Raw genomic sequence first — 14,541 nt, 5'->3', positions numbered from 1 at the left:
TTGCACAATGTTTGTATATCTACACCAGTGCTTCTCAAACTTCTTCCCATTGTGAGTCTATACCAAAGCTTAAGACCCATCAATAAGAACAGAGCATGGAGTAGGAGAGGAAAGGGAGAGCCCTGATCTACAGTGCATGGCTTGACATGTGTTTCATCAACAAATACTTCTCTTTCACCATCCTCTGTGTGTTTCTCATAGGTGCTACCTGAAACCGAAGTGATTGACTCTTTATATGTTACAAAAAGCACATGGATCTGTGGAGGGTGTCATCTTTTCCTCTCACATAAGGTTGGTCATTGGAAAGGAGCAGTGGTTGGATTCGTAATTCATCTTTTTCCGAAGCCAGCTCACCTAATTATCTGAGGGGATAGGTTACTTAGGTCACTTTATCTTGGTCATTCAGCACAACTAGCCCAGCATTTATGTTCCACTTGAGGCGCCTCCTATCTTTCTTCATCTAGATGTATCATTGTTGCTCTTGTCACAAATATATAGTTAAAATATTATATGTTTTATAAAGAAAGTTACTTTGACTTTTAAATAATAAACATAGCATCTAAAAATGGCTGCCAGGAGTCATGTACCTGCCCCTGTTACGTTGCTACAATGAATTAATTAATTCACTTAATTCACTGTTCTCAATACTTTCTGTATAAAGGGGTTTATTCTAAATTCTGTATTGGATTTTCTGGGGACTATCTGACACTGATGATCAACTTTTGATAACATTGAGCAGTATTTAGTGCAGGTGAAGGGCTCATGCTTGCCAGCAGAAGAGTTGGTGAGACCTGTGTGAACCCACTTTTTACAAAGTCCCTCTGCATTGTGCCAATCAGGAACTTACATGGGCAATAGCAGCCCCACCTCCAACTCAGGCTCAGGGACACTGAGAATAGGGAGGTGAAAATCCCAACAGTCAACAAAGAAAAAGCATTGCCCTTCATTGTCACTCAGCTGTGACTCTGGAGAGACAGTGGCTGCTGCTGTTAGTGCACCCACCTAGACCCAGGATGACCAAAGGGTCCAGGTACAGATTAGAGAAGGTGGGAAAGATTTTGTTGGGTAAGATCTCTTGATCAAGCACAGACTGGACAAGTAATGAACTTCCCACCTGGAAAGATCTCAAACTACTCTGATGGGGCTTGGCTTTCAGGCTTTCTGCATATACAGTTCCTTCCACCACTGGATAAATATCAGCAGCAGCAGAATGAGGCCTCTAATTAATTACTCATTTAATGAAGTCAATTAGTGGCAGGAACTCTGCCCTTAATTTTTCCCACTGCAGACTCAGAGACATAAATCATAAGGAATTGAGGTCACAGCCACCACCTACCACCCTGATTAAAAACGTCCACCACCAAACCAATCACAGTGGAGTGTATTAAGTTCTGTCATTCTCTCTGCATCATCTCTGTCAAAATCTTCAATAGTTTTAAACATTTCAATTAGGTCATCTTTTTTCATGGGGGAAAGAGGCCTCATATGTTCATCCTTTCTTGATGTGTATCCACTGGCATTTCTTATGGTTATCTTTGTAAATGTTCTCTCCACCCGCTCCAGTATCTCATGGAGTCATAGAGTTCTACAACCCTTCAATCCAACTTGCCCATGCTGACCAGATATCTTAAATTAATCTGGTCCAATTTGCTAGCATTTGGCACATATCGTTCTAAACCCACCTTATTCATTTACCCATCCAGACATCTTTTCAATGTTGTAATTGTACCAGCCTCCATCACTTCCTCTGGCAGCTCATTCCATACGCTCATCAACCTCTGGATGAAAACATTGCCTGTTAGGTCTCTTTTAAATCTTTCCCCTTTCGCCTTAAACCTATACCCTCTAGCTTTGAACTCTGCTACCTCGGGGAAAAGACCTTGTCTATTTACCCTATCTATGCCCCCCATGATTTTATAAACCTCCATAAGGTCACCCCTCAGCCTCCGATGTTCCAGGGAAAACAGACTCAGCCTATTCAGCCCTTCCCTATAGCTCAAACCCTTCAACCCTGGCAACATCCATGTAAATCTTTTCTGAATTATTTCAAGTTTCACAACATCCTTCCTATAGCAGGGAGACCAGAATTGAATGCAGTATTCCAAATGTGGCATAACCAATCTTCTGTATAGCTGCAACTTGACATCCCAACTCCTTTAATCAATGCACTGACCAATAACGGCAAGTATACCCAAATACCTTCTTCATTATACTGTCAACCTGTGACTCCACCTTCAAGGAACTATGATCCTTCACTCCAAGGTCACTTTGCATGGAAACACTCCCCAGGGCCTTGCCATTAAGTGTTTAAGCCCTGCCCTAATTTGCCTTTCCAAAATGCAGCACATCACAGTTATCTAAACTAAACTCCATCTGCTGCTCCTCAGCCCATCAGCCAAACTGATCAAGGTCTAGTTGTAATCTAAGATAACTTGCTTCACTGCCCACTTCACCTCTAATTTTAGTGTTATTCTTAAACTTCCTAACCATTCGTCCTATATTCACATCCAAATCAATTATATAAATAAAGCAGTGGATCCAGCACTAATCATTGCAACATACCATTAGTCACAGGCTCCAGTCCAAAAAACAACCTATTCCTGATGAAGGGCTTTTGCCCAAAATGTCAATTTTCCTGCTCCTCGGCTGCTGCCTGAACTGCTGTGCTTTTCCAGCACCACTCTAATCCAGAATCTAATTCCAACAGTTGCAATCATTGTTTTTACCGAAAAACAACCTCGCAACAGCACTTTGTCTCCTACCTTCAAGCTAATTTTGTATCCAAGTGGCTAATTCTCCCTAAAGTCCACATGATCTAACCTTGCAAATCAGTCTGCCATGTAGAACCTTATCAAATGACTTTCTGAAATCCATATAGACAGCGTCCACCATGCTGCCTTACTCAATCGTCTTTGTCACTTCTTCAAAGAACTCAATCAAGTTAGTGAGACACAATTTTTCAATCACAAAGCCATATTGGTTATCTTTAATCAGTCCTTGTCTTTCCAAATATATGTAAACCCTGTCCCTAAGGATTCCCTCCAACAACTTATCCACCACTGCCATAAGGTTCGCAGGTCTATAGTTCCCTGGATTTTTCTTACCATCTTTCTTAAATAGTGGCACCACAATAGCCACCCTCCAGTCATCTGGCACCCCACCCATGGCTATAGATGATACAAATATCTCAGCAACGGCTCCAGGAATCACTTCTCTAGTTTCCCACAAAGGTCTAGGGTACACCTGATCAGGTCCCAGGGATTTATCCACCTTTATGTGTTTTAAAACATCCAGCACCTCCTCCCTTGTAATAAAGATACTTTTCTTTGCACAATATCACTATTCATTTCTTCAAGTTCTCTAGCTTCCACATCTTTTTTCCACAGTAAATACTGATGGAATTTCTCTCAATATCCTTTGTAGAATAGGGTTATTAAATTGCATGTGGTATGCTAAGTGTAGTTTAACTAAGATTCAATAAATGTTTAATATACTCCCTTACTTTTGAATTCTATTCCTCAAGAAACAAAATTGCCTTACAACTGTAAGTGATTGGAATTTTGGATTCCAAGATCCCTTGGTTTTTATTACCCCACGTTGACTCGTACCTCTCAAGGAATCAGTGATGTCTGTTTTTACAAACAATATACAACCTCACAATAATTTATGCTGAACTTCATTTGCGAATTGTGTGCCCATTTGGCAAGTTTATTAATGTCCTGTAATTTGGTGCAGTTCCCCTCACTATTCACAATTTCTCCAAATTTGGTGTCACATGCAAATTCAAAAGTTGCTCATCGAACTTAAAGGTAATGGCAAAGGTTCAGAGGTTCAGATCCCACCTGTAGGAAGTGCAGGCCAATTAAAGGGCCAGCAACTATTCAGATTTGGCAGTGCCACTGGCAGTGGTGGTCACTGTTGGGATTGTGATACATCTCTGACAAGAAGCAACCATGAAAGCCCTGGAATAAAATTGAGTGGGGTGGCCTCACTGGAGACAGTCAGGCAGGATTTGACATGGGTGAAGGTAGGTGTGTGTGTGTGTGTGTGTGTGTGTGTGTAGGGCAGTCCCAGGATCATCCCATGGGAGCAGCCCTTGGTGTTGGCTAAACCTGCAGTAAACACAGTGTGCCTAGTTAGGAGCTTCTCCCAGCTGTCTGGTAGACCACCAAGGCAGCCTGGCCAAACAATGTGGGTCCCTTCCAACTTGGCAAAATAAACAATAACTATTGGAAAAGGCCCCTAATTTCCAGTTAAGAACTTCAGCTGGGCTACTTAAACCCGTGATATCAATGTGGAGAGAGCCAGTAAGCTAATTATCCACATTCACACCATTTTTCGGCTCCTGAGAAATTCTACCGTGTTTTTGATTCCAGGTTCATAGTGTAGATCTAGATTATGAACAGCGGTTTTCCCAACTCTGATCTGTATGGAACACCACTTCACATTCTCTGCTCCTTTTCTCCATTTTATTTCCTCTACCTTAAAGCCAGCTAATGATCAATTTTGCCACATGTCTCCTGGTTTCACATTATCTGAACTTATTCATTAGTCTATCAGGGGTTATCCACTAAAGGTCTTTCAAAAATCTAGAGAAATTATATACACTGTTTTATCATTTTCTAGTCTGTCAACCCAAGAGAATATAAGCTAAATTTCCCCAGTCTCTTATCATAGGACAATCTTACAATCCGAGTGATCAGTCTGATGAACCTTTGTTGTGCTGCCTACATGTCAAGTATTACCTTTCTTTTATAAGGAGATCAAAACTGTTGCTGCACTTTCATGGCAGCTTCCAGTGACTTATAAGTAATGATATTCTGGTACCTTTGGACATTAACACTTTCCAATTTCTTATCATTTAAGAATTACTCTTTTTGGTTTTTGAATTTCTGTTCTTCAAATCATTGATTATTGATTGTGAATAGCTGGGGACTAAGCACCAACTCCTGCAGTGTCCCACTGGTCACAGCCTGCTGACCTGATAATGGCTTATTTATTGCTACTCTCTGCTTTCTATCTGTTAAACAATTCTCAAACCATGTCTATATATTACCCCTAACCTGTGTCCTCTAATCTCCTGTGTGGAGCCTTATCAAAGGCCTTTTGGAAATCTAAATATACAATATTTCCTGGTTCCCCATTATCTAATCTACTAGTTACATCCTAATAAATCTGTACCAGGCTTATCAAACATTACTCCCCTTTGACAAGTCCATGTCGACTCTGCCCAATCCTACCATTATTTCTGAAGTATCCAGATATCATGTCTTTCATAATAGTTTGAGTATTTTCCCAACTATGCATGTCAAACTAAGTGTTCTGTGGTTCCATGCTTTCTCTGCTTCTTCTTTCTCAAATAGTGTGGGTGCATTTGTGACCTTCCAATCTGTAGGACTGCTCCGATTTCTTTTAGTTCCTCATTGTCACTACTCCCTTGGTTTCCTAATATTCCTCTGAGATTTTAAAATTCTTTTTCAGTAAGAAAGACACAAAGTATTTGTTTAGTTTCTCTCTCATTTCCTTATTCTTTGTTTTAAGTGTTTCTGTCTTTGCCTACAGTGGACTACGTTTGTCTTTGTTTATACATTCTTTTTTACACATCTATTATTGTTCATTTTAATTTTTCTCATTAATTTTCTTTTATATTTTATTTTATCTTAATTTATCAACTTTCAGATCCTCCTTTGCTGAATTCTAAAATGCTTCTAATCTTCAGTCTTACTACTTATTTGGTAACTTTCTCAGTCCCATGCTTTGATTTAATACATTTTAAAACTTTTTTTGTTAGCCATGGTTGGTTCATCTTTCTAACTTATATAAAAATGGCAGCACTGAAGAATTGGTGTACAGCAGTCATGTCTATTTAATGACAGATCTGCATGTTTCTTAATGGAGATTATTGATGTGGCACACTTAAGATTATTTTCAGACAAACTCTGCGGAATATACAGGTAGCCTATACTGATTTGTCTAGCACTTACTATCCTCAGGGATTTAGCTAAACAGATGCTATATGGCTGGTCTGTGCTGTTCAATTGAGTTCAGAATTCCATAGCTCCAAGTGACAATGAAAAGATTTATCTTCGAGGTTACTACTGTTGTCAAGAATCCAGATGGAGCAGCTGTGAGCATCAGTCAGTGAGCAATGCTCAAAGATATTTCTCAAGTTGTTGCTGCATTGCTCTGGAGGATTCCCCTCCTGCTTCATATTTCCTACATTCTCAGAGCTATAAATAATAACCAAGCAAGGTTTTATATTACCAACAAGATTGTTAAATGCAGATTCTAATAACATTGTTTTATATTTGAGTTAGATAAGCTTTACTGACATTTCTCACCTCTTCTGTTCTATAGTTTCCTTTGTTAACACCCTGAATATTTTTCACTGCGTTATGGAAGGAGTAGGTAGCCATTCTTGCAATCTGTTTGATAGGCATGTTTACCTTGACATCAAAAGTTTTGAGCTAAAGAAAGCAAGGAATTAAAAAACAAATGTCATTTATCCCAGTGCTTTCATAGCAATTCATAACAATTTGCCCTATAATTAGCTACAGTTCACTTCTTCAAAATCACAACTATCAACCTAAAAAATTGATAAAAACTGACCAACGGTGTCAAAATCGTTGAGGCAAACATTCCAAAAACTCAAGAATGACGGTAATGTGTGTACAATTGTGGCTCAAACATCTGTTGGCTGTCAATCTAATTGCAAATGCTACAATCTGTCTGGCAGAAACCATTGATCCAGCCAGAGTACAGAATCAAGGGGCAGTTCCAGATTTGAAATATTCCTGGTAGACTGTCATCTTCTAAGGTCTTATTCCTGTCACAGTGGGGCTGAGAATAGGAATTACATCAGAGCGACATTGCTGGACAAAGGCTGCAGCAGCCATTTGTCTGGCATCTATGAACCATTTTATAAAGGTTGTGAACTGACAGATGACACAAAGGTTGGAGCTGTCATCGATAGTGTAAAGGGCTACTGCAGGCTGCAGCACAACATAGACAGGTTGCAGAGCTGGGCTGAGAAATGGCAGATGGAGTTCAACCTGGATAAATGCGAAGTGATGCATTTTGGAAGGTCAAACTCAAATGCTGAATATCGGATTAAAGACAGGATTCATAGCAGTGTGGAGGAACAAAGGGATCTTGGTGTGCAAGTACATAGATCCCTCAAAGTTGCCACCCAAGTGGATAGGGTTGTTCATAAAGCAATGGTGTTTTGGCTTTCATCAATGGGGGATCGAGTTTAAGAACCGCGAGGTTTGCTCCAGCTGTACAAGTCCCTGGTGAGACTACACTTGGAATATTGTGTCCAGTTCTGGTTGCCCTACTATAGGAAAGATACAGAGGCTTTAGAGAGGGTACAAAGAAGGTTTACCAACGTGCTGCCTGGACTGGAGGGCTTGCCTGACAAAGAAAGGTTGAATAAGCTCGGACTTTTTTGTTTGGAGAGAAGGAGGGAGAGAGGAGAACTGATCAAGGTGTACAAGATAATGAGAGGAATAGATAGAGTCAATAGCCAGAGAGTTTTCCCCAGGGCAGGATTGACTGGTACGAGGAGTCATAGTTTGAAGATATTAGGAGGAAGGTATAAAGGAGATGTCAGAGGTAGGTTCTTTACGCAGAGAATTGTGAATGCATGGAATGCGTTGCCAGCTGTGGTGGTGGAAGCAGAGTCATTGGGGACATTTAAGTGACTGCTGGACATGCACATGGAGAGCAGTGAGTTGAGGTGTGCGCAGGTGAATTTATTATATTTTACATTAGGATTAAATCTCGGCAGAACATTGTGGGCCAAAGGGCTTGTTCTGTGCTGTACTTTTCTATGTTCTATGTTCTAACTCTGGAATGATGGCTCACTCTGATTTTTGTTGAATTCCAGACAATACCCAAACCTGAAGCCTGAGGCATACCTTTTTTTCCATTAGTCAGGAGGTAGGTTGGTTTCCTTTCATTCAATTAAATGGTCACATGTGAACAGCTGAACAAGACTAAGGGAATACTCATAGTTATAGTGCAGTATGTAATTGAGGTGATGTGGTCTTGTCTGTTAGCTCGAAAACTGCTGAGGGTCCCATGTCACATCTTTTTGACAAGGCATCCTGAATCAAATGCCTATGAGGCACTAACTGGGCAGCAGCACACTTCCCAGAATTAAGGACGTTGGGAATGATAGTCCCATTGGGCAACACTTATTAACCAATCAGAGCTTCCTGATACCAGAAACGTAAGGAAAACATTTACAACGCAGCATTATTATGTATTGCAGAAACCTGGGCAACATCAGTAAGAGAGTAAAAGCAAATTACTGCGGATGCTGGAATCTGAAACCAAAAGAGCTTTGACAAAGTGTCAGTTAGACTCGAAACGTCAGCTCTTTTCTCTCCTTACAGATGCTGCCAGACCTGCTGAGACTTTCAAGAATTTTCTCTTTTGGTATCAGTAAGAGAGTGTCAGAAACCCCACTGATATTTTTTGTTATTTTTATTCTTTTTCTTTTTTATCACGTTTGTAGGGTGTTGTGAAGTGGGAATTGTGAGCTGGAAGTGAGTTGCGAACTTCAGGACAGCTTGTGGTAAAAGGCAAAGAACAGACCAAACAAACAAAGTTTGGTTTGAGGCTAGACCTGAAGGATAATTGCAGATTAATTCTTGATTAAAAATGTTCTAACAGACATTTCAGGTATAGCACTGTGTTAAAACAGCAGAAGTAGGCCATTACCTGGTAAATCTGGAAGAAACCCCATGTCACACAGATGGCAGTTGTTGAATGGTAATTGAGTCCTTGGAAAGAGAGGATTCATCTAGCAGAGTGATTGAGAATTGAAGTTGATTTGTAAACTATGTTTATTGAGAAATTAGCTTGGCTGCTGGCAAGACAGCATGAAGATTTGAAAGCTCACTGCCTAATCTGCTACACCAGGTCCTGGAAGCCCAAGGAGTAGAAAGCTGAGTTAGAAATGCTACTCCCTTTAGCCACGTAAACTGAGAAGGTGATGGGGTTCTGGCAATTCCAGAGAAGAAACCAAAGAATCCACTTTATGCTTATAAACCAGTACATCATTAAAACCATTTAAGTAATCTGACCAGTATTTCCTTTTATTATTTATCCCATAACTGTGTTTTTTTGCCTGTTTGTCTTTTGTGTGACCTGCTGAAACAAATGTTGCAGGCTTAAAGGGTAGACCTTCATCAGATTTTTAAATAACAGTTCCTTTTTTACAGGAGAGAGCGGCGGGAGATGGACGCAAGTGAGGTTGAAGCAGGGAGGCTGTTGGGAAGCCACGTGATTGCTATTTAAGTAGGTGTGTTCTGCATGGTGTGTTGCCTGCCCAGTGCCAGGGAAGAGGACAACTCCGACCAGCTTGAAAGGATATTGGAGCGGGATGGGGAGGATTCAGTTGTTGTGATCCACGTTGGGACTAACAACATGGGCAAAGCTAGGCTGGCGGACCTGTTTGGGGATTATCAAGCACTAGGAAGAAAATTAAAGTACAGGTCCTCAAGGGTCATAACCTGCAGATTACTGCCCGAGCCACGTGCCAATTGGCATAGAAATAAGAAAGTTAGGGAAGTAAACACGGGGCTAAGGGATTGGTGTGGGAAAGAGGGATTCCATTTCATGGGGCATTGGCATCAGTTTTGGAACCGGGGGGAGAGCGGGATCTGTACCGATGGGATGATCTCCACGTCTGGAGATCTGGAACCAGTGTTCTAGCGAAAAGGATAAATAAGGTGGAAAGTAGGACTTTAAACTTTTGAGTCGGGGGGAAGGGAAAGTGAAAGTGACAGGGAGTATGGAGTTAAATGAAAAGATAAGCATCAGGATAGCATATGTGCACGTGGGTTTAAGCTCGAGGCAGACTAGGAATGTAGTGATGGAGAGGGATAAGTGTGCACTGCAGAGCAAGAGTTATAGCTGGGGGCAGGGAAATTATGATGCGGTGAGGCATGACTTAGGATGCGTGGCTTGGAAAAGTAGGCTTCAAGGCAAGGGCGTAATTGATATGTAGAACTTGTTCAAGGAGCAACTATTGAGTGTTCTAGATAAGTATGTACCTGTCAGGCAGGGAGGAAAGGGTCGTGTGAGGGAGCCGTGGTTTAATAAGGAATTGGAATCTCTTGTTAAATGGAAGAGGGCGGCCTATATAAAGATGAGGCGTGAAGGTTCAATTGGGGCGATTGAGAGTTATAAGGTAGCCAGGAAGGTTCTGAAGAGAGAGCTAAGAGCAGCAAGGAGGGGACATGAAAAGTCCTTAGTTGGTAGGATTAGGGAAAACCCTAAGGCTTTCTATAGGTATGTCAGGAATAAAAGATCGACTAGGGTAGGAATAGGTCCAGTCAAGGATAGTAGTGGGAAGTTGTGTGTGGAGGCTGAAGAGATTGGGGAGATACTGAATGAATACTTTTCGTCAGTATTCACTCAGGAACAGGACATTGTTGCCGATGTGAATACTGAGTCACAATTAATTAGAACGGACGGCTTTGAGGTATGTAGGGAAGAGGTGTTGGAAATTCTGGAAAGGGTGAAAATAGATAAGTCACCTGGGCCTGATGGCATTTATCCTAGGATTCTCTGGGAAGCAAGCGAGGAGATTGCGGAGCCATTGGCCTTGATTTTTATGTCCTCGTTGTCTACAGGAATAGTGCCAGAAGACTGGAGCATAGCAAATGTGGTTCCCTTGTTCAAGAAGGGGAGTAGGGATAACCCTAGTAACTATAGGCCGGTGAGTCTCACTTCTGTTGTGGGCAAAGTCTCAGAGAGAATTGTAAGGGATAGGATTTATGAACATCTGGATAGGAATAATGTGATCAGGGATAGTCAGCATGGTTTTGTGAAGGGCAGGTCGTGCCTCACAAACCTTATTGAATTCTTCGAGAAGGTGACTAAGGAGGTGGACAAGGGGAAAGCGGTAGATGTGGTGTATATGGATTTTAGTAAGGCGTTTTATAAGGGGTTCCCCATGGTAGGCTACTGCAAAAAATACGGAGGTATGGTATTGAGGGTGAGTTGGAGGTTTGGATTAGGATTTGGCTGGCTGGAAGAAGACAGAGGGTAGTAGTTGATGGTAAAGGTTCACTTTGGAGTGCAATTATGAGCGGTGTTCTGCAAGGATTTGTTTTGGGACCATTGCTGTTTGTCATTTTTATAAATGACCTGGAGGAGGGGCTAGAAGGTTGGGTGAGTAAGTTTGCAGATGATACGAAAGTCGGTGGAGTTGTTGACAATGAGGAACCATGTGTCAGGTTACAGCGGGATATAGATAAGCTGCAGAGCTGGGCAGAAAGGTGGCAAATGGAGTTCAATGTAGGTAAGTGTGAAGTGATTCACTTTGGTAAGAGTAACAAAAAGATGGGGTACTGGGCTAATGGTCGGATACTTGGTAGTGTGGATGAGCAGAGGGATCTTGGTGTCCATGTACACAGATCTTTGAAAGTTGCCACCCAGGTAAATAGTGCGGTGAAGAAGGCATATGGCGTACTGGCTTTTATTGGTAGAGGAATTGAGTTCCGGAGTCCTGAGGTCATGTTGCAGTTGTATAAGACTCTGGTGCGGCCGCATCTGGAGTATTGTGTGCAGTTTTGGTCACCATACTATAGGAAGGATGTGGAGGCACTGGAACGGGTGCAGAGGAGGTTTACCAGGATGTTGCCTGGTATGGTAGGAAGATCGTATGAGGAAAGGCTGAGGCACTTGGGGCTGTTTTCATTGGAGAAAAGAAGGTTTAGGGGTGACTTGATAGAGGTGTACAAGAAAATTAGGGGTTTAGATCGGGTTGACCATGAGAACCTTTTTCCACGTATGGAGTCAGCTATTACGAGGGGGCATAGCTTTAAATTAAGGGGTGGTAGGTATAGGACAGATGTTAGGGGTAGATTCTTTACTCAGCGAGTCGTGAGTTCATGGAATGCCCTGCCAGTAGCAGTGGTGGACTCTCCCTCTTTATGGGCATTTAAACGGGCATTGGATAGGCATATGGAGGATAGTAGGCTAGTGTAGGTTAGGTGGGCTTGGACCGATGCAACATCGAGGGCCAAAGGGCCTGTACTGCGCTGTATTCTTCTATGTAGCAAAAAGGAAGGATAACTTAGGACATCTTATGATTTCCAATATCTCTAATAATGATAAGAAAGTTTGCATTAAGGTGCTTTCCCTGAATGCTCGTAGCATTCATAACAAAGCCTCAGACTGTGTGGAGTTTGCACGTTCTCCCCGTGTCTGCGTGGGTTTCCTCTGGATGCTCCGGTTTCCTCCCACAGTCCAAAGATGTGCAGGTCAGGTGAATTGGCCATGCTAAGTTGTCCGTAGTGTTAGGTAAGGGGTAAATGTAGGAGTATGGGTGGGTTGCGCTTCGGCGGGTCGGTGTGGACTTGTTGGGCCGAAATGCCTGTTTCCACACTGTAAGTAATCTAATCTCATCTAATCTAGTTGAATCAACAGTGCAAATCATCATGAATGATTATGATGTGGTAGGCATCACAGAGACATGGTTGCAGAGGGTTCAGGACTGGCAGTTAAACATCCAAGGATTTACAACTTATTGAAAAGACGTGGAGGTGGGCGGGGTGGGGGTGTGGTTGGTGGGGTTGCCTTGTTAGTTAAGAATGAAATTAAATCTATGACACTGAAAGACATAGGGTCAGGTGATGTGGAGTCTGGGTGGGTGGAGTTGACGAACCACAAAGCCAAAAAAACATAATGGTAGTTATGTACAGACCTCCTAATAATGGTCAGGATCAGGGCCACAAGACACACCAGGAAATAGATAGAGCATGTCAGAAAGGCAAGGTCACTGTGATTATGGGGGACTTCAACATGCAGGTGGACTGGGTGAATAATGTTGCCGGTGGACACAAAGAAAGGGAATTCACGGAATGCTTACAGGATTGTTTTTTGGACAGACTGTGATGGACCCACAAGGGAGCAGGCTATTCTGGACTTAGTGCTATGTAATGAGCCAGACTTTATAAAAGACCTTAACGTAAGGGAACACTTAGGAGGCAGCGATCATAATATGGTAGAGTTCGGTCTGCAGTTTGAAAGAGAGAAGACAAAATTGGATGTAATGGTGTTACAGTTAAATAAAGGTAATTACAGGGGCATGAGAGAGGAACTGACGCAAATCGACTGGAAGCAGAGCCTAGTGGGGAAGACAGTAGAGCAACAATGTCAGGAGTTTCTGGGTGTAACTGAGGACACAAAACAGACTTTAATTCCAAAGAAAAGAAAAATTACCTGGGGATGAATTAGACAGCCATGGCTGACAAAGGAAGTCAGGAAATGTGTCAAAGAAGAGGAAATAGCCTATAAAGTGGCCAAGAGCATTAGGAAATCAGAAGATTGGGAAGGCTACAAAAACAAACAGAGGATAACAAAAAGAGAAATAAGGAAGAAGAGGATCAAATATGAAGGTAGTCTAGCCAGTAATATTAGAAATGATACTAAAAGTTATTTTCAATACATAAGAAACAAATGAGAGGCAAAAGTAGACATTGGGCTGCTTCACTTTGAGGTGGGAAGGCTAGTGATGAGAGATAAGGAAATAGCTGAGGAACTTAAAAAGTGCCTTGCATCAGTTTCACAGTGGAAGACATGAGTAATATCCCAACAATTCAGGAGAGTCAGGTGGCAGAGTTGAGTATGGCAGCCATTACAAAAGAGAAAGTGCTAGAAAAGCTAACGGGTCTAAAAATTGATAAATCTCCTGGCCCTGATAGGTTACATTCTAGAGTTCTAAGGGAGGTGGCTAAGGAAATAATGGAGGCATTGGTTGTGATCTTTCAAAGTCACTGGAGTCAGTAAAAGTAACAGATGTTTGGAAAATCACTATTGTAACCCCCTTGTTCAAGAAAGGATCAAGATAAAAGATGGAAAATTATAGGCCGATTAGCCTAACCTCGATTGTTGGTAAAATTCTAGAATCCATCATTAAGGATGAGATTTCTAAATTCTTGGAAGTGCAGGGTTGGATTAGAACAAGTCAGCATGGATTTAGTAAGGGGAGGTTGTGCCTAAAAAAACTGTTAAAATTCTTTGAAGAGGTAACAAGTAGGTTAGACCAGGGAAACCTAGTGGATGTTGTCTATCTAGACTTCCAAAAGATCTTTGATAAAGTGCCTCATGGGAGGCTGCTGAGTAAAGTGAGGGCTCATGGTGTTTGAGGTGAGCTCCTTGCATGGATTGAGGATTGGCTGTCTGACAGAAGGCAAGAGTTGAGATAAAAGGTTCTTTTTTGGAATGGCAGCTGGTGACAAGTGGTGTCCCGCAGGGTTCAGTGTTGGGGCCTCAGCTGTTCACTTTATATATCAATGGTCTAAATGAAGGGACTGGGGGCATTCTGGTGAAGCTTGCTGATGATATGAAGTTAGGTGGACACGCGGGTAGGACTGAGGAGGTGGGGAAGGTGCAGAAAGATTTAGACAGCTTAGGAGGTTGGTCCAGGAAATGGCTGATGAAACTCAACGTGAGAAAATGCAAGGTCTTGCACTTTGGAAAAAAAAATACAAGCATGGACTATTTTCTAAACGGTGAGAA

At 41.9% G+C, this 14,541-nt stretch overlaps 1 long non-coding RNA gene across 1 annotated transcript; it reads left to right on the top strand.

Moving 5' to 3' along the window:
• Nucleotides 1-202: 202 nt before the first annotated feature.
• Nucleotides 203-9,311, top strand: LOC140481287 (uncharacterized). The gene is made up of 3 exons (XR_011961496.1): nt 203-291; nt 7,889-7,941; nt 9,231-9,311. It is a non-coding gene; the product is annotated as an uncharacterized lncRNA (long non-coding RNA).
• Nucleotides 9,312-14,541: the final 5,230 nt, after the last annotated feature.

Source organism: Chiloscyllium punctatum, chromosome 9, assembly GCF_047496795.1.
Source record: "Chiloscyllium punctatum isolate Juve2018m chromosome 9, sChiPun1.3, whole genome shotgun sequence".
NCBI lineage: Eukaryota > Metazoa > Chordata > Chondrichthyes > Orectolobiformes > Hemiscylliidae > Chiloscyllium > Chiloscyllium punctatum.
This window is presented reverse-complemented; position numbering and strand designations above follow the sequence as displayed.